At 41.2% G+C, this 21,347-nt stretch overlaps 1 long non-coding RNA gene across 2 annotated transcripts in view; it reads right to left on the bottom strand.

The window, feature by feature from the left end:
• Positions 1–292: 292 nt before the first annotated feature.
• Positions 293–21,347, bottom strand: part of LOC122810239 — a 531,132-nt gene continuing 510,077 nt past the window's right edge. For both annotated transcript variants that reach the window (XR_006366069.1, XR_006366070.1), the window contains one exon: positions 293–2,308. This is a non-coding gene — a long non-coding RNA (uncharacterized LOC122810239). The remainder of the gene's footprint in view (positions 2,309–21,347) is intronic.

Below are 21,347 nucleotides of genomic sequence, written 5' to 3'. Positions count from 1 at the left end.
GGGAAAGTATTGAAATGACTCCTCACGGTACATCAGATAGCTTATAATGAGTCTTGAGACAAGCTGAATGAATTTATTTATACCTGGTAGCTTTTTACTTCATATTGTGATGGTATAACTCAAAATTTGGCCATCTCAGCTGAACAAAGAGTCACATGGTTCATCAGTCCTCCTAAATGAGTAGCCAGAGCAATGCACTATCATACCATAGTGACAGGGTGATTGCAAGACCTGAAGAAATCTTTAGGTGAAGGATCGTGTTTTTTTTTCATTCATTTTTATTTCACATGAACGCAGCCAAGCATATCAGTAACACCAAAGTGGGGGTCATAGAAAACATTTCATCTGCATTGCATGCAACATGATTTCAGCTGATGTAATTTATCCATGACTCTAATTATACAGTAAATATAGAAAGAGCAGTTATACATGATTTTGATCTTTTGCTTAATGCCCACAGTCAATAATGCAAAGACAGTCAACTCTGTGAGTATTGAAAAGTAATTACTTGTATTAAATACTTTGCTTCTGCCCTTTCACTTATTTGGATGCTAAAAAGCAAACTGACCTGGAATCTCGTAATTTTGAAACTCTAAAATTAAAACTCTAAAATGTTTGGATTTCCCAGTCTTTCTCCTTTGGTATCACAGGTAGGGATCAGACGTCAGGAGAACACACTGGGTCCAGTAGCTATAAGACAGAGATTTAACCTCTGGGCTACCTGTACCAGCACTGCACGGAACTTAAATCCTTCTGTTTGCTCATTATAGCTTACCTTCTTTCTGCAGCTTATTTTCATTCTAACTACAGAAACATTATGTTATACTCTTTTACCTATGCTGTTCTTCCTAAAATATACCCAGGTATAGCACAACTCCAGCCTTGTCTTCCTCAAGCGACACAAATCTCTAGTATAAATAATGTCACTATCCAAATTGTTTTTTGAATAAATATCAGAGAAGAAAATCTGAAGCGTAAATGCAACTACAAATCTTCTGTATGCATTAAGTTCACATATTCTTTAATTGCTATCGACTTCTCAGAACATTGACCTCTCTTTATTGCTTTATTGCTGTTTCTTAAAACTGGATAAGTACACTGAATTGCGTCTATATGTTCTGTGATTTAATGGTCCTCTGGAGGACTAAACAGCTTTTTATCTTTCCATTAAGGAACAAATGCAAAACTCTTCAACATAATTCAAAGTTATCAGTGTCCATGGAATCCAAAACTTCATTTTATTAAAAATGTAATATTTCCTGTTTAGTTGAAAAGCTATGCTTGCAAGAAGCACATTCCTGTAAATCAAACCTAATTCTAAGCTGTCTGAAATGTCAAGTTAAATTTAGAACATATGTGTGTTTATGCAAACAAGCTGCTTTTGTGTTTGGTCTTGTTTCTTATAAAGTACTTCAGTGATTTAAAACTGAAGCATTGCAGTCTTCTAACATCCAAGGCCTACATTAACTGGCAGTGAATGAAGAAATCTGTCACTCCAATGGAATTACTTATTCATGCATGCTCACTTTTTTACAGCATATTTCAGAGAAAATACATTGTTTTGTCATGGCCAAAATGAAGGATATGAATACAAAATTGCAGTTAAAGCCAGGAAAGTCATAGATCTTCTGCGTATTTAAAAGTTTGCATTTATTTATTGTTTTTCTTTGTAATCTGATGCTACAGAAAGCAATCTGCCAACATCACCACCGCCACCCAGTGAAAACTTGACGCAATCCAAATCCACTGGTATTTCTTAGTAACTTGGAAGGGCAACTATTTATCTGAGTCAAGAAAATAAAGTAAACGTTGTTGTTTGTGTGAGTGCCAGTAGGTAACTGACCGTTTCTCATTTTTTTCTTATTTTATTGTGAAATTATGCCTGTGGCACTTACCCAAGCATACAGTTATATAAGGGTTAAACTGAAAGTATTCCTGAATGGAAATTTTGATCTCTCTATCTGTAACAAGAAACGCTATCCTAAGGAGTTAAAGCTCACCAATCAGTATTCAGTATAAACAGAAATCCTTGGAAATGGAATATAAGAATGAAAAATAGGTATTCTGAATAGGTAGATCTGAGTTCAAGATGGTTTCTGAGGAACGTGAATTCCTTGTGGTATCTGGCAACTGCACCACTTTCTGTCTGTAAACATGAATGCAGCCATCTTGTCATGAATAGGTGATGGCCAACAACGGACACATTTGTATTCTTCTCCCTTGAGGCTTAAGTGCTGTTCCTGGCATGTCCACTACTCACCTTCAATCTCTGACTGGCCATTGCGACTTCAATAACTGTTCTAAAAGCCTGTTTGGTCAAAAGAAATAAAAGTGTAAGAACATTTGACTGACTCCACATTTCAGTTCTTTTCAAGAGTTAATTTACAAAATACAGCAAAGATCTGATAGAAAACATTGTTATTTCTACCTAATTAAAAGAAAAAAAATCAGTCAGTATGCATGGTAAAAGGAATGTAAGTGAGAGGCATTAATTAAAGTCTGTCAAGAAAAGTAGAAGAAATTCAACAAGTGAAATGCATTTGTTGCACCTTTCTCATCATGCAAGCACTGAACATAATGTCAAATATGTTTAATTAATTGGCACTATACATTCTACTGTTCCATTCCTGAAATATGACATGAAGTAGCATGCTCAAACAACCAATAGAAACTTGACAATGTATATAATTAGAGACTGGAATGACAGAGTTTTGATTCAATAATCTTATTTTGTCATGTATATGCCTGCCAGTTAATAATTAGAAGGCTGTGGGTTCTCTCATTCCAAGTAACTGGATTAATTTTCCAGTGGTGTCACCACATTGCAGCATAACGGGTGTTGCACTCCTGAGTGTGCTGTCCTTTCAAAGACAAATTAATCCAAAGCTCCAGCTGCCTGGGTTGCTAACAGTTTAGCTGAATGTAAAATATCCCATGACATTTATTGAAAAGAGAAGGTGCCCTTTAATTTATTATTCATATTAAATTATAAACACCTCAGGTAGGAATCATAGACATTATAGACACATATGTAGAAATCATAGTCAATGCAAGGCATGTACATCTTGCAAATATTTATACCTTGCCAATACCCACCCTTAGACTGTACCTCCCTTTTGAAGGAGGAGTAGCCCAGGAAGCCAAGGATGAATTTGTGAATACCCTTCAATCATCCAGTTCCTGTTCAGGGGAAAATAATGTACAACACCTTGGTTTGCCATAGGAGTCTATTCCAGACATGGAAATGTGCTACATAATGAACTACCATGTTTTATTTATTTGCTCTTGAAAATTTAGATCCTTAATCCTGATAGTTGTGGGATTATTTGATGTGTGGATATACAAAGAGATAATGTGCTTCATGGTGAATCCAAAAATGGTGCCAGTTTTCAGGGACAATGATATTCCTTTGCAACTGCTGTTATGATCAAAGGAGAGGGAGTTGTCAACAGAAGTTCCAGATATATAACAGCATTCTCATTTTGGAGTGTGACATTGTCTATTCTGCATAATCTGGGGAGTGGATGTTTACAAAATGCTCCAGGGATCTAAACCTTGTCATCACAATGAACAAAACATGCTGGAGGGATAGGCTCCTGACCCAGAGACTCCCCAGACTCTGAAATAGACTGTCCATACATGTCAAGCAGAGCACCTCTTTGGCCCTTTTCAAAAGGAACCTTGATGACTGGATGGAAGATAGGAAATTCACCCCAGGGATCACATCAGTCGCCCTGCTAGACAGGGGTCCAGGGAAGTAAATACTGTGGGAAGAAATAGCAAGGGGATTGTTATGGCTAGGCTTGTATAGGCCCTAGGGCCGATAGCCTAGTACCAACCTATGAACCTAAATGTGGCAATATTGTACTGCACCAGGCGTTTACAAAAATATGTTCATGCTGAAGGGCTTTGGCGTCAGAGAGGGACTTGACAATGATTCACAGTTTACCATCATCTGCAAACTTGCATAGCCAGACAACTTGTTTCATAGTCTGGAGATCAGAAAAGTAAATGTCAAACAAGAGTTTCCAGCACTGAGACTTGTAGGACAACACTGGTCACTTTTATAGTCTCTGATAAGGCATCTGCTATCACTACTGCATGTGTTGCCTTTTAGCCAGTACATTTTATAACCTACATTATTTGCATATCTCATGTAGTAATTGGTTTTCACATAATCATTTGAATATTCTTATTTCTCATTCTTAATAATTTTGCTCATTCTAAAAATGTATCAGGAAATGAATTTCCTCCATTCCACCACAACCACATTTTTATTTTTTCAATATATCTGATAACACCAGTTCCTTATTAAATAATATTTAATTTGGTTTTGCTTTCCAAATTTACCATGCACCACATATTGCCCTTTTTGCCATATCAGTATTTTCATTTTTTGTCATAATAACCATTTCCTATCTAGCTGTTCAATATTTGTAATAGTCCCTTATCAGTTCTCATTGCCCATACTCCCCCTTATGTTTAACTCTGTCACACTGTAAGAACATATGACATGTAGTTTCTTCTTTTCAGCCAATTGTTCACATATTGCTTTATACAGCATATGTTCTTATTTATTATAGGTCTCAATAAGATGTCTTGCCATTTTGCATTTCATCTTTCTGTTTTTAATTGCCTCACTAATATTCTTGTCTATACCTTCCCAAAGGCTAACATAATGCAATCTTTTCATTGTATTTACATACCATTTCTTCTGATAATTTTAAACTCTTCCTACACTATATTTTCCTCTGTTTTAAAATTTCCTACCTTTTGCCAAAAGATATATATGCATCTTTTTCAAGAATACTTACAAATTGTCTTTCTCTTTCCTTTTTATGGTATTTTTCCATAATACCATATAAATGGAACGAAAGTAAAACAACTATTGGATTAGTCATCCCCAAACCACAACTATTATTATTATTACTATTATTATTATTATTATTATTTACTTTGATCATTTTTATTGTTGTTCTTTTATTAAGGTTGCTAACCATAGTAGCACACTGATCACAACAGACCATTTGCAGGCATAGCTCAGGTGAAGAAACACACAAAAAATAAATAGTAAAATAAAACAGAACTAATTCACAAACATTGAGTAATCACAGAAAGTAGAATCAAACCGACAATTAAGACAATGAGCAAATATTATTAAAAGAGTAGAAAAACAAATACAGATTCATTTTAGTAGTAAATATGGTGGGTAAGCAGCAGGTGAGATCAAAGGGTCAAATCGGACGTAATCTAGGTGAAGGGCAAGTTAGATGATATGTCCAGTGGAAAAACACTTGCAGTCAGATTTTTAATGAAAGTGTGTTTTGAGTTGTACTCTGAAAGTGAGAAAGACATTTCTTTTAGTTTGGGGGGGGGTAGGAGAAATTGCCAGAGTTTGGGTACAAGAATGCAGGAGTGATTGGTATGGTGCAGTTTAATTTTGGGCGCTCTGGAGTGAGGGAGTTGATTGTGAAAAGTTGTGGAGGTTGTAGGGGTGGTTCCATTATGGATTTCATTAGCAAGAGGTAGGAAGGTACCTGGTCAAAGTAATTTGAAAAGAAGATTCCTGAAGGTAGCTCAAATTTGTAGGAGACTGGGAGTCATCTGGCTTTGAAGAGAGTGGTGCAGTGGTGTTCCTGAGGTGGGAGTTGGAAATGAATTGGCAGACTTTTTTTCCAATGAACTGTAAAGTGGATGAGATTTTTTTAGAGGCTGTGGCTATGACAGAGAGCGCATATTCAAGTTGAACAAGGAGGACTCCTTCATCTACTGCATTTGATGAAAGGAAGATATTTTCCATGAACAAAATAAAAGAAAACTGATAATTTTCCTGCTGTTTTCAATCTGATTAATTCATTAAATTACTGCAAAGTGTACACAGAGATGTGCAGATTGTGGAACCTTTCCCAGCATCAGCAACCATCCTTACCCAGTGCTGCACTGTGCAGCATCATCCTTACATAGTGCTGTGTGGTCCTGTAACACTAAGATGTGCAACATCACAAAGTGATAGCCTTGTGGCTGTGCTGAATGCTAACTAGGCATCTCAGGGGGAGAGGCATATGCTAATTAGTCAAGTGATCTCTCTCTCTCCCAGGAACAACCTTCAGGAAGGCATCAACACAGCCAAGCAATTAATGAAATAATTTTGCTGTGTAGAGCACCATGGCCATCACCACCACATTGCAGTAATAAATATGACCAAAAGTCCATCTTCAATCACTTTACATGAACATGGTGGGCAAAACCATTAAAAACAAGGTATTATTTTTAACAAATTGGCACAGACAGCAAAGTGGAGACTGGGGAGTGGGGGATGCACTAGACATCAAGGGTCGGAGGTTGGTGTGATGGTTAAGGTGCTTGCCTTAGAAACACAAGGGGCAGGGTTTGATTCTTAGATGGGATAACTGGCTAGGCTTAAAATGGCCCATGAGGGCAGTTAGTCTATTACTAATCTATGATCTATCAAGGATAAAGTACAGTAATGGCACCGGTGGCAGTGAAGGGTTTGAGAGTGGGAGGATGCATTGGACACCAGAGATAAAGTGAAGTGCCATAATGTCATCACCAGTAGTAATGGAATCGGGGGTGTGGGGATTCACTAGGCACCCAGGATAAAGTGAAGTACCATAATGGCACCAACATCATAACAGGGATCAGGAGATGGGAGAACTCATGAATGCTGGGTATGACTCACTGAATAAAGTGCCATACCATAACCAATTGCAGTATGGGGATTGAAGGGATGGTGGGATATATTAAATCCCTAGGTGTCCTAATAGATGCATGACATAATGACAGTCCATTACAGGAGTGGAAGGAACAACAAGAGGACAAATGGGATAGGGGCATAGGAATATGCACAAGGACTGTGGTGTGTGTGTGTGTGTGTGTGTGTGTGTGTGTGTGTGTGTGTGTGTGTGTGTGTGTGTGAGAGAGAGACACACAGTACCTGGAGGAATACCACTGCCTACACAAGCAGCAGGTTACCACCATGATATACAGATCAGCAATGACCAGCACACTGTGATAGGTACTGTTCATAGGTTCATACTAGGCTATCTGCCCTAGGGCATTTATAAGCCTAGCCAGAGTGTGTTTGGCTTTCGCCACCCAATTTAAATTAATTTTGCTATGCCCTTTTTCGAGGTTAGTATACTGTGCCTCTGTCTAACAGTGACACAGAAGTGATACCCGGGGTAAACCTACGAGCACCCATCCACTCATCAAGATTCCTCTTGAAGAGAGTCAATGAGGGACTCTGCCTAACCTGGACTGGGATTTTATTCCAGAGTGAAGGGAGCCTCTGGGTTATGAATCTGTCCCTCCAGCATGTCCTATTTATTTCAGTGCTGAGGTTCAAGTCTCTCAAGCGCGTAGCTCGATGGGATTTGGATTTTCTGAGGTGCAGCATGTTCATTAATTCTGGGTTGGACATGGCTTTATACGTGAGGCACAGATTGCCTCTGAGCAGGCGGTATGCCACTGAGTAGAGCTGGAGTTTCTTTAACCAGGCAGCATATGGCATCTGTTTGAGCCCTTTGATCCTCTTGGTGAGGTACTTTTAGTGTCTTTCCAGTTGCTGCAGGTGTCTGGTAAGGTACATCCAAAAAGGGGCATTGTACTCAATTATGGGCCTGATGAGGGATGAGTAAAGAGGCACGATGACCTCCCCTGATCTAGATGTGAATCCCTTCATGATTAGGTGGGCTATATAAAATGTTTTTCTAACCACTTTGGCCACGTGGTTGTCAAATGAGAGATTGCTATCAACTTGGGTTCCCAGGTCCCTAATTACTTCTTCTGTACTTAATGGATTACCACCTATGTGGTAATTTATGGGCACTTTGTTTTTGCCAAAGGGGATGACTTTACACTTTTTGGCATTTAGCCTGAGGCCATGGCTCTGGCACCAGTTGTCTGTTTCTATGAGGCCCTTTTGGAGGATGCTTGTGTTGGCTGGAGAGTCGATTATGGCGCCCAGTTTGCAGTCATCTGCGAACTTGATCAGCCACAGTCATTCTGTGTTGGCCTGTACCTCAGAGAAATATATACCGAACAAGAGAGGTCCCAGGACTGAGCCTTGTGGGATGCCACTTGTAACTGGTTTGGAGTCTGACATGGCTCCAGCAATTCTAACCATGTGGGTTCTGTCCTTGAGCCAGTTTGCAACCCATCTAGTGACATAGGGGTTTATATTTAAGCTGGTGAGCTTATCTGTAATGCCCGAGTGGGGTATTGTATTGAAGGCTTTTGCGAGGTCCAGGTAGGCTGTGTGGACCACCTTCCCCTCGTCAATAGCCTTGGTGACTGTTTCAAAGAAATCAACCAGGTTTAAGAGGCAGGATCTGCCCTTAATAAAGCCGAACTGGGTAGGATCCAGTGTCTGTAGGTCCCCAATATCTTTATTTATGAGGTCCATGATGATCCTTTCCATAGCTTTTCAGACCAAGCTAGTCAGGCTTATGGGGTGATAGTTTCCAGGATCTGTTGAGGCACCACCTTTGTGGAGAGGGACCACTGTTGCTGTACGCCACTCTTTGGGTACATATCCTGTAGTAAGGCTGAGATTGAACAGTAGTTTTATATTTGGGTTTAGCTCTTCTTGGAGTTCATGTAGGACGCAGTCCAGGACACCGTCTGGTCCCATTGATGCTGTGTTTTTTGCTTTGGAGAGGGCACCTCTGACCTGAGCATCTGAGATGTCAGGGGGGCAGCACTCTGCTGGGATAGATATTTGCCCTTTTGGTGGGAGAAGTTTGCGCTGAACCTGTCAGCTAGGATGTTGGCAATGTCTGTGGGTTCTGTGTATTTTTTGTCATTTTGGACTAATTCTGAGCATATCTGGGAATTCCCACCCAGGTTCCTAACATAACTAAAGAAAGCCTTGTGATTATCCTTAGTGTCCTGTGCAATTTTTCTCTCGAAGCTGGCCTTAGACGATTTTATGAGTGCCCGTAGTTTTTTGCTAATACTGATCAGATATGCCTTTCCTTTTTGGGATTTTGCTGTATCATGTAGTAGCTTCCTCCTTCTATTGTATAGTTTGTTTATGGCTGGGGTCCACCAGACAGGACGTCTACCTTTGGAGGATTGGGTCTTGGTTTTATTTGGGATTGCATGATCCATGCATTCCTGAAGGTGTTCATAGAATGCGTTTATAAAGGAAGAAACATGCAATTTAGCTATTAATGAGGTCTTACTTCATCATGGCAAACATTTCTGATTTGCAAATGGGCACTTCACAGGAGAAAGGCCTTTCCAGGCACAGCCATTCAGCTTATGCTAGGCACTTTAAGAATTCCTGGATTGTCTAGGAAGCATATAAAAGTTTTGTATAGCTCTTATAATACAGATGTAAAGTCATTTTTTATGGAAAGTTAGAGAAAGACTTTAGGAATATTTTATCTTGAGCATGTAGTAGTAGCTCATAGACTTTATCTTGAGCATGATTTCTAATTTTTTGTAACAAAATCCAGTCTTGTGGACAGAAATTGAATTCTGATATTAAAGTCTGAATTGACTTTAACTGTCCACCATTGAAACAAGTGCATCAACTCATGAAATTATTCCTTTTCCACTGAGACATCTTTAAAATGGGGGAACTGTCAGTAACACAATTATGAAAGTGTAATAGTGAATTGAATGACATTTTCAAATTAAGAATACCATTATGATTGATTGAATTTTTTAAATATATTATTAATGTAACAAGATTAAGTTTTTCTATAAATATTCCCCCGGATTTACTAATCTTCCATGCAGGACTAATCTAGTCTTGCACAGAAGCAGCAGTTTTATTTTATTTATTTATTTATTTTTACATTTGTTAACCGGGCTAGTCTAGCTGGATATATTTCCATTTTCAGTAGAGGCCCGGGGAGAAACGCTCCACCAAGATAGAAAAAATTAAAAATGTCATTACATGGTAAAAGAAAGGATTGATAAAAAAAAATACAACAAGAATTATAACATACTAAAAGTATTTACACTTGAAAAAGCAGCAGTAAATAATATTTACACTTGAAAAAGCAACAAAAAGAATGTAGCACAGTAAGAGTCATAAGGAATTTTTCACATCAAGTAGAAAATATTGCAGCAGTATGTTGAATAGAGCTTACAAGCATAAGAATTAAAATGTTTGGAAGTTTGTAAGGAAAAGGAAAAAAATACAGTGGTGGGAGCGGGTGGAGAGGGTGGTTAGTTTAAGAGGAGGACGGTAGTGCGCCATGCATATTAATGAAGGCACACTGCCTGAATTCCTAATGCTACATGGAGCGTGGATGAGTGCAGGGGACATGTCTGAGAGCAGAGCTCTCTGAATAAACACGCCCCTGCAAAGTAGAACAGAAGAATGTGTAAATAAATGAGCGAGACTGCTCATAAGTGTCCGCATATCCCCACCAACAGTCCCCACGTGTTCAACAGCAACAGTACATTTAAATAAAAGGAAGAAACCCTTTAACCATAGGTGCGTGGGTTTGCCCATCGCTTAGCTACGGTTAAAGCAGCTGAAAAGACTGAGGATAACAAGGAATATATATGCAAATGAAGCAGCACAGCAATAGTGTAGTGGTTAGAGCTTCTGCCTAACGAACAGCCATTCCCGGTTTGAGTCCCACTGCAGCACATGTCATTTTCCATGTGAAATCTGTATATGAACATATTGTTTACATCTTTTCGCCATATAACCTACATAACAGCATTTAAATGTGAGCTGGAGTACTGCATTAAATGCACATGTGAACTGTCAGTGTCATAATGAATATGGCACTAGTAAGCAGGTTTAAGCACAAATAAGCAATAGTAAGCACATATAAGCACTAGTAAGCATATTTAAGTGTGTTTGTGTAAGGGTAAGCATTGCCTACACAGATTAAGCAAAGTAGAAGCTAACTGAGTGTAAGAAACTGTAACCATAGGTTAGCAGTGCTTACCGTGACGTAAACGCGCACAAACCCACTTACAACTGCTTTAAAGTGCCTTAATCACTCTGTATCCAATGGCCCATGTTCTGCCCAGCAACAAACTAAACTGCCTGTGTAAGGCTCAAACTCAGGACCCTGCACACTATAGTCACACTAGTTAACAACTAAGCCATCATAGCAATAGACATGAATGCGGTATTAGCAAACTAATCCTCACCACAGAAAATTCAAACCAAACATGTGAAATGAAACCATGTACAGTGTGAAGTGGTATAACCTGCTACATAACATAAATATGTGAATTGGAATACTGCAGTAAGCATAGATTTGAGGTGTTATTGTAATAAAGTGTAGAAGTACCCAGGTCCCCATACAGTGTATGTACACATGAATCACGGATACCAGACACATATATAACCTGTAGTGAATAATAAATCACTGACAAAAGGCAAATATAGTGCTAGTTAACAATTAAACAATGCCAACCGCAGCACAGCTCAACTTAGAAAGTGTAAGCAATGTGTAGGGAAGCCAATTCAATCTGCCCAGTGGTATACCTCATTAAACAATGCCAACCTTAGGTAAGCAGGTTTGCCTATAGCTTAGCCTTTTCAAAACCAGCCAATCATGGAAAAGTGTGTGAAATCGGTCCTACTTAAACCCAAGAGACGGGAATACAGCTCATAACTGGTTGTAGCTTCCCCTTGCAGACACTATGGCAGTAAGGGGAGAACGAGTGTTCTTCCGGGTGCAGCACTGGTGCATCCACGGTCATGGCTGGACTCCTAGTTAAAGACCATGCACAGAGACTGCCGCAGGATCAGTACCAGGGCTCCCAATATAAGGTGGAGGCCTGGGACTGTCTCGCCCATGACCTCACCAGTGCCACTGGCATACCCGAACTGGTGAGCAGGTCAAGCACCACTATGCTGACCTGAAGCGGCAGAAGGGGGACCTCTTGGAGGAGTGGCTCCAAGAGGCTAGAACATCAGGGGATGTCCAGCTGTGTGTAAGCATCAGTCCACTACCTGTTTAATAATGGCCAGCTCAGGTATAACATGGATAGGTATGGCTAAATATTCCTCTTAAGTCCCCCACAGCTGCAATGGAGCAGGCCGCGAACCAGGAGGCCCACATCTGCTGCCTGGCGCTGTTGTGATGCGAGGCAGGTCAGTAATACTCATGCTTTTACTGTCATAGGAAATAAAAATAAAAGTAGTAGTAAAGTAATTGCTAGTATAAAACCAGTATTGTTCAAGGCAAGTACTGCGTACACTAGAGAATATAGCAGGGAAAGTCTATTATTGTTGCTATGGCAATAAAAGTGTAATACCCTGACAAAACAGGTCTTGGTCAGGTCTGTGAAAGGCAGATCATGCCTCCTGAACCTGATCGACTTCTTTGAGGCAGTCACCAAAGCCGTAGATGAGGGTAAGGTGGTTCACACAGCCTATCCTGACCTCGCCAAGGCTTTCGACACCATCCCCCATTCTGGAATTATAGCTAAACTCACTAAACTAGGTATAAATCCCTATGTCACAAGATGGGTTGCCAAATGGCTCACTGACAGAACCCACACTGTAAAAGTTGCAGACTCCAAATCTGACCTCAAAGCAGTGTCAAGTGAAGTACCACAGGGTTCCATCCTGGGACATCTCCTGTTTGGTATCTACTTCTCTGAAGTACAGGCTAACACAGAAGGCCTCTGGCTAATGAAGTTCACAGATGACTGCAAACTAGGAGCCAAATGATGTGGGCATCCTACAGAAGGGCCTCGCTGAGACAGATGCCTGGTGTCAGAGCCATGGCCTCAAGCTCAATGCCAAAAAGTGCAGTGTCATCCCCTTTGGTGAAAACTCTGTACCCATGAGCTACCACATAGCCAGCAATCTACTTAACACTGAATGCATGATAAGAGACCTTGGGACCCAGGTGGACAGTAGTCTCTCCTTTGATAGTCACATCGACACAGTAGTCAGGAAATCCTTCTATGTGGCACACCTCATCATAAAAGGGTTCTCATCCAGGAAAAAAGAGGTCATTGTTCCCCTCTACTCGACACTCATTACACCCATTATAGAGTACAATGCCCCTTTTGGAATGTACCTCACAAGACATCTGCAGCAGCTGGAAAGGCCACAGAAGTACCTCACAAAGAGGATTACTGGCCTCAAACAAATGCCCTACACTGACCACCTCAAAAAACTCCAGCTTTACCCTGTAGCATATCGCCTACTCCGAGGTGATCTCTGCTTAACATATAAAGCTATGTCAAACCCAGAGTTGTTGGACATGCTACACCTAAAGAAATCACAATCCCTCCAAGCTACATGCTCTAGGGACCTAAACCTGTCACCACAATAAACAGGACATGCTGGAGGGATAGATTCCTGTCCCAGACAGACTTACCATACTCTGGAACAGGCTACCTATCTATGTCAAGCAAAGTTCTTCATTAGCACTCTTCAAGAAAAATCTTGATGAGTGGATGAGAAATAGGAAATACACCCCGGGGATCACTTCTGTGCCTCTGCTCGACAGTGGCACAGGAAAATAACTTTCTTGGGTGGCGTAAGCCAGGGAACCTTGTTGGCTAGGCTTATGTAGGCCCTTGGGCCGATAGCCTAGTACCTACCTATGAACCTATGAACCTAACAGCTGGACTGTATGTGTATATTCTGGTATCATATGGTAATGTAGATTTGCAATCATGTAATACTAATGTAGTATTAAGCACTGTTACCCACACCATGCACCATAATGTGAATGTGTAGGAATGCCTGTATATGACAGGTGTAATCCCCAGAGGTTATTTAGTACAACTGAGAGACACATAGACAATAAACAGGGGAAATGCAGACAACAAAACCTAAATAGCACATGCAACTGAGATGTGAGCTGTTGTTTTATTAGCGCACATAGCCACGGTTTGAATCCTGCCAGTGGTAGTAATCTACATACAGAATTATACAGCACGACTGTACAGATATGTCCAAACTGTCTATTAAAGGGGCCCATATCTAATACCTATCAACATGTCCTCCTGGGAAATCATTGGGATGATCCCAGACATATAGGCAGCAAACAGGAAATACAACTGATTGACACACATCTACGACAACAAACCTGGCACACTAGCAACTCCCCAATACCTTATGTGACTAAGAAGCCATGTATGTCCCATTCACACCCCAACCTGTTAAACTGTAGTCAGAGTTTGTACAGTAACAGAGTGAGATGTATGTGCATAATACTAATGTGTAATCTGGAACCTTGTGTGGCAACAGTCAGGTAGTGCTCACAAGCATTGCTCCCACAGGTACATTGCATACAAACACTGTGCTATGAAATACAGACCAATATAACCTGTACTGGTACCATCCACCCTGGTGTTGTAGGAGATTGTGAGTGCTGCAGTTTCCCTGAATAAGAAAGTATCAGTGGTCACTATTGGCCACACTGTGCTACATAATATAACAGTGTAGGAAAGCATGTACATGTGTGTGTCAGGTCACTAAAGGTTGTAGACAGAAATAGTCTAGATATGTCCGGGCATACCAGCATATGGTCAACACATGGCCAGAGTCTGTGCAGAAAGAGTTGGATAGGATAGTGCAAACCATCAACCTGGAATCCCACCATATGTGTACAAATAGTTAGTGTTAACAAACATTCCCTCCACAGGTAAACCAGGTAAGAGGTCTATACTGCAGGTAAAACCGGTGCATGTGTAATGATGTTGACAGCCATATCAGTTTCCAATATAGGTCTATAGGGTAGTGTAGTAACACTTGTAAGGTACAGATAACAGCACTGACTAGGAAAATAATGTGGAGTATAGGAATATACTACTTGTTAAGTGACAACTTTCTCTCCCTCCACCTTATCGTCAACAATAATCAACATACCCACCCCCAACTGGTATGTACTGACTCTGATAATGGCCAATCTTTTGATAAATATTCTAATGGTTCCCATGCATGTGCCATATTGAATTATTCCAACATTGTTGGCATGTTGCCATCTACATACCTGCATGCTGTTTGTATTACCACTGTGGTCCCATATATGCATGTGTTCTGTTTGCTATGCAACTGTTCTGTATCTGGTGTCTGGGTTAATGGGAATATCTATGCATGCTGTTATACCTAACCCTGGAATGTGTTGAATATAACTAACCCATATATGATGTTGAAATGTAAACACTATAGCATGCTTGGGAAGGCTGGTCCCAGTGGACCCACCTGTCCCACCTCAGCTGGCCAAGGCACCAAACACCAGCATGTCTGGGGCCGAACCTCGCACCTCCTTGTCTCGTTGGTCCTGCACCACCTTCAGGTGGAACCGCCTCAGGGATTGGGGCTTACTCCCTGGGAGTGGGCATGGATAGGCACCTGTTACCTGTGGCCAGGTCGGGTTTGTGGTGCGTAGAGTGATCAATGACCAGATCGGTGATTTTCTATGTCAGCTTGAGGGACATGTGTCACAATTAGAGAGTCAGCATGGCTCTGTGGCTCAGCCCCCAGCACAGCCACCTTTGGGGCTGTGAAGGTACTGTGGTGACTGCCCATGGGTGGGGACCTCGGTCCCACTGATACCACTAGGGGGCTTGTGGGCTTCCGATATCCCAACAACCCTCCCCATCAAGGTGTTTACCCCCACATGTGTTATATACCACCCCTGTATGCATCTTGTGTGTCTTGCTGTTAACCTACCCAACCTACCTCCCAAAATATACCTACTACCCCCCCAACAACCCAATCCCACCTGAAAAAAAGAGCAATCTGTTCCCACAAAAAAATCTCACCCCATACATAGCTGTCCATTTCGCACACATGTCCACTGGACACGTGTAATCTGGTCTAATTGGCATCATAATGAATTATTGTTGTCCTCACCCCTCTCTCAGGGGTTCAAGTGTCCAAATCAACCTCTAAATACAGTGTATATGCACAGCTGTTGCTGTAGAAGAAATGGGCAGCTATTGACCTTTCCTACACCCTTCCTGCACATCCCTAGCTATTTTCCGTACTGTCTTTCCCTCTTTGTGCCTCTTTCTTCACCACTTTCCTATCAACCCCTTTTTCCTTTCTTTTAAAGGAATTAGCATGGGGGTAAGCGGGATTAAGCCTGATTGCACGGGTGTAAGCAATGCCTACACAGGTTAAGCAATTCAGTAGCTAACTCAGTGTAAAAAAGAGTAACCATAACTTAGCAGTGTTTACCATCACGCAAACCCACAAACCCGCTTACAACTGCTCAAAAGTGCCTTAATCATACTGTATCCAACGGCCCTTGTTCTGCCTAGCAACAAAGTAAACAGCCTCTGCTAGGATCAAACCCATGAACCTGCATACCATAGGTTAGTACTAAGCAAACTGCCCTTGCAAGCCTAGCCAATTACCCCTTGTGAGACTCAAACCCTGCACCTTGTGTTTGTAAGACAAGCACCTTAACCATTAGGCCACCCTCCCAACCAAGTGATTTACTACTAAGCCATCTCAGATATACATATCCCTTGATGTATTCACAAACATATCATCCAACCAAGTCATTCAACAGTACAGAGAATGTATTCCAACATGTAGATGTATGTGTATGAGTAAATATATTAATGTGTAAACAGGTACAACATATTGATATATGTGTGTGTGTGTATATATATATATATATATATATATATATATAAGAACATATAAACATGCAAATGTCTACATCTATTGATATATATGTCCACATCTACATGTCTAAATATATATGGCAGGTTTTATATATATATATATATATATATATATATATATATATATATATATATATATATGTATATATATCTCAGCAGATATATATATATATATATATATATATATATATATATATATATATATATACACATATATATGGACATACATCTGTAGATAACAATGGGGAAATAAAACATATATGTCCTCATGCAACGTTAATGGAGTTGAGAGGCCCCACACAATATATGTCTGGTACTGATAGGTATACCCCCCCAGCCTAGCATGAGCCCCCTTTAATACAGTACCAAGTGTTGCAGATCCCATAACCAGGACCAAACATGGCATGGCCATCCCTAGGATACATATACACAGACACATATATGCAGATACAGGTATGTATCTATATATATATATATATATATATATATATATATATATATATATATATATATATATATATATATAGATGTAACTACACATACACACACAGAGATTTGTACAGTAATATACATATGTAGTATGTGCACACAATATGGAGCAGCCAGTATTCCTACAGTCACCACCTTACCAACTGGAGACTGTATGAGCCACCCATACGAATGACATTCATAGCCTGCAAAATATACCCACAGAGATATCAAAGGGTATAACACCACACAGAGATGTGCATAAATGAATGTGAAGGCTTTATTTGTGTACTATGACAATTATATATGCCATGTCATATAGCTGTTTAGACACTGACATCCATATGAACAGCGTAATGCAACTGTGAAACAGTTATACTAAGACAATAGTCTGGAAAGGTTGAGATATGTTGCTGTCCAGGCCGAGGCCTTCAAGAAGTACATTAGTAATAACAGACTGGGCCACAGCATACCAGACAATCAACAGGACATAATGCAGATGTATAGGTCAGCAGCCTCTACACTCTGTACACAATCCCTAGGGGGTACAGACCCCAGTTGACACAATGGGATACATAACAAGGTATACCTGACACTATCACAATCACACTGACAAACCAAACATCCCGTATGGCAGGAGGCAGTAGGCCTGCATTTACCGAAGGTGGATTGTATGGTAAAGTACATCCAGATACCTTAGGGCAGCTTATCCCAGATACCCACACATGTTGTAACAGCCTAGGTTAGTCATGGTGCACCCCCCCCCTACACTCACTAATACTGGGCCATATACCACTGTTACATAAACTGGCCTCTGGAGTGCATTAGGGCCCGCACATATATGGCGCCAACCCCCCAGTATGTGTGGGGGACACAACTGCCATGGAGTGATGGCAGGAATGACAGCATGACATATACACAACCCACTACAGAACAACCCCTGACAGCATATCATATGTGCAAAGCCTGGTACGTAGGTGGAGGACAGAGGCTGGAACACAGGCACAAATGTGTAAAACTTTTGTCATACAGTAATCAAGATATGTATATGTGTATATATCTATATGGATATATGTATACCTATATATACATATATGTTCACCATATGTCCTACACATGGATTGGAGCCCTACCTCAGCCCCAGTAGTCCCAAGCTCTCAGTGCAAGTGGATGTCACGTATGTAGTACAGGTATATTTGTAGACTAATGCTACTGTATTAGAGATTGTCTTCACAGGAATGGTGTGTGTGGGAGGTCACATCTGCTGTTAACGTGCACCATTGGCTACTTACAGACATCCTAAGGTCATCATAGTACAGTACTACTGCTAGCACTGTAACACCCCTGTGGACTACAGCTGCGATATAGCCAATATATGTGGACAGTCTGACACACTTGGGTCATTCCAGGGGTATACACAGAACCCCTTCATGCAAGACATGTGGATCAGGCCTGTGAATGTGGATGTTAACAGCCATGTAGATGGGTATAAAAAGTACATACTGGTATACATTTGCCCCCATAGGTTATGCATTCATACACCCTTGTCTGTCCTGCCACATAATAACCGCTGGTACAGAGGTGCCATGGCCACATACTATCCACTAGTTACTGACATACATCTGAACAGCATCCCACTGCTTTGTCTGACATACATGACTGTTGTGGTGGCCAGGCAGCAGTCCATCTGGCAAGTATCTGGACATGACATCTCACTGGATAAGTACAGTAAGCTGCTAGGCATGTAACAAAGCACAGTGCAGGCTACAGGCAGACTGACTCAACACTGGGTTACATCTCCTATGTGGGAATACACATGCACCTGCATAGATAGCAGTCTCTACAGGCATGTTGCATCACAGAGTAACAGACACCTGTGTGAAAATGAATAACCACAACCAATGTGAACACAGCCACAGCCACATATGGTAAGCTAGCATACTATTACAGTATATGGACTATCTGATGTACACAATCCTCATATGAGCCACTCACACAACAACCCTACATATACAGGGCCACTACACAGTGTGATCCGATGGCTGTCTGTGGTTTGGGACATGTGTGTGCTCACCCCTAGAAACATGTAAGCTGATAGGGTGACATACAGTGGAGCAGCATGTAACATCAGATAGAACAGGACCAAGAACAATGACATCTACCACAGTCTCTAAACAGGCCAAGGTACATATGCAGTATACACACACTGTCGACAATTACCAGACCTACACATACCTCAGTACTGTACACACAACCACAGAATGCCCAGGCTATGTCCTCAAATATAACCCCTGCTATACATAACATGTAGCAGTCTGATATCTCACCGGCATGTTATCAGATTATGCTGTCAATGAATATGGTGTACAGAACATATGCATCCCCTGCTGCATGACATATGTACAAAGGTTGATAGGGTTGTGGCTGGAGGCACAAACACAGGCCCAATATTGACATGTTGCTGTGATGACCTCATACATTTCCTGTCATAACAGGGTTTGATGCAACATATGTCCTATGAGGCATATGACTTCAGTAACTCTCCTGGCTGTCACCATCTACTGACTGCAATCCTCACACTACCTTCTGCAGTTGAAAGATAGCTGCTCTGTGAGTAACACAAGGAACAGAAGGCACCATACACTGCCCAGTCTGCAGATAACCCTACAGATGGGGATTCCTCATAAACATAGCACTAACATGACAAGTATTAAAACATGTAGGACAGCCATATCCACACATACCCTGTTAAACCAATAGTACCCCAACTGCAGTATAGCAGCACTTACAGTCTGTAGTCAGGACAGGGACATCCCCCTCCTGTGTGTTGGCCTGTTTCCACAGTGTATGTTGCCAGAGTTAAGTCCCCAATCCATCTGTGATGCTGTTTGCCAAGCAACAGATCTAGTTCCTGCTCACAGTGAATGAAAAGGCCTAACACCAACATGATGTTCCTAGATATTGGAGTGTTCCATGCAATTGGCTATGGGAATGTTAACATAGCTGTTCCACATGCAATCAGCTAGAGGAGGGCTGTAATCCATGCAGAGGCCATCAGCTGATCATGAGCATCACTGACAATACGCATGCTGCTGCCTAAGCAAAGCAGGTGTAAGTCTCCACATCCACCAGAGAGGGAGTGAGAGAGGCAGACAGAGGCAAAGATAAGTCAGGGTGGGTTGGGAGAGTAAAAGTTAAGCATGTTTGTGTCACACACCTACCAGTCCAGGGTATCGAACCCGTGACTGATTATTTACTGATACCCCTGCACGGTGGATATTGTGATTTATGCTAGGGGCACAATATAAGGAATTTTAAAAACACACTCAACACCGTGTCCAGTTGTTACACACTCACAACCACCTTCACACAGGACACGAATGACAAACATCAACACATTAAGACACACACACACACACACACACACACACACACACACACGCACGCACGCACGCACACACACACACACACACACACACACACACACACACACACACACACACCTGTCATTATTAACTCCTGCCTAAGTAGTTATTACACTACAGCACTATGCCATTATAGAACGCACCATGGAGATTACTGGAATCCTTTTTCCCCAAAAGGTTTATTTCACAGTGAGTGACATCAGCAGGACTGTCAAAGTAGAGCGAATGAATTGCAGTGAGTGTGACTAGCCAAACATGCATTGCTCTCTGCACAGGCATAGGAACAGACACAAAAGCATCCACAAATCCCAGGTGTGATAATAGAACCCCTACCAGGGTTTGATATCCCACTACAGCATTACGCTGTTATAGCATGCACCACAGAGCTCACTGGAGTACTCTTTTCCCAAAGGTGTACTTCACAGTGATTGACATCAGCAGGATTGCCAAAGTAGGGCATTTGAATTGTATTGAATGTGACTAACCTAAATTGCCCTAATTAGTCTGTATGCATTAACCTCTGTTTTGACCAGAACAAAAATAACCTCTCTTTGCAGGTCATAAACCCAGGACTCTGTACACTATAATCACAGTAAATAACCACTAAGCCATCACAACAGTACATGGGACTGCGGTTCCACCAAAGTAATCCCACCATAGGCTAATCAAATTGAACATGTGAAAGGAATGTATATACAGTTGTCCATAAAAGACCTCTCCAAGGCCAACTTCATGCTACTTAAGGCAGAAGTGACAATGTTTGTGACACCCATGGAGACAGGAGCTGACAGTCCAACTGATGAATCCTGCACTAAGACACTGTATGAACACAGCCACTTGTGC

Source organism: Protopterus annectens, chromosome 1.part1 (genome assembly GCF_019279795.1).
Source record: "Protopterus annectens isolate FY-2018-M chromosome 1.part1, PAN1.0, whole genome shotgun sequence".
Taxonomy (NCBI): Eukaryota; Metazoa; Chordata; order Ceratodontiformes; family Protopteridae; genus Protopterus; species Protopterus annectens.
Note: the sequence above shows the minus strand (reverse complement) of the source record. Positions and strands in the feature narration are given on the sequence as shown.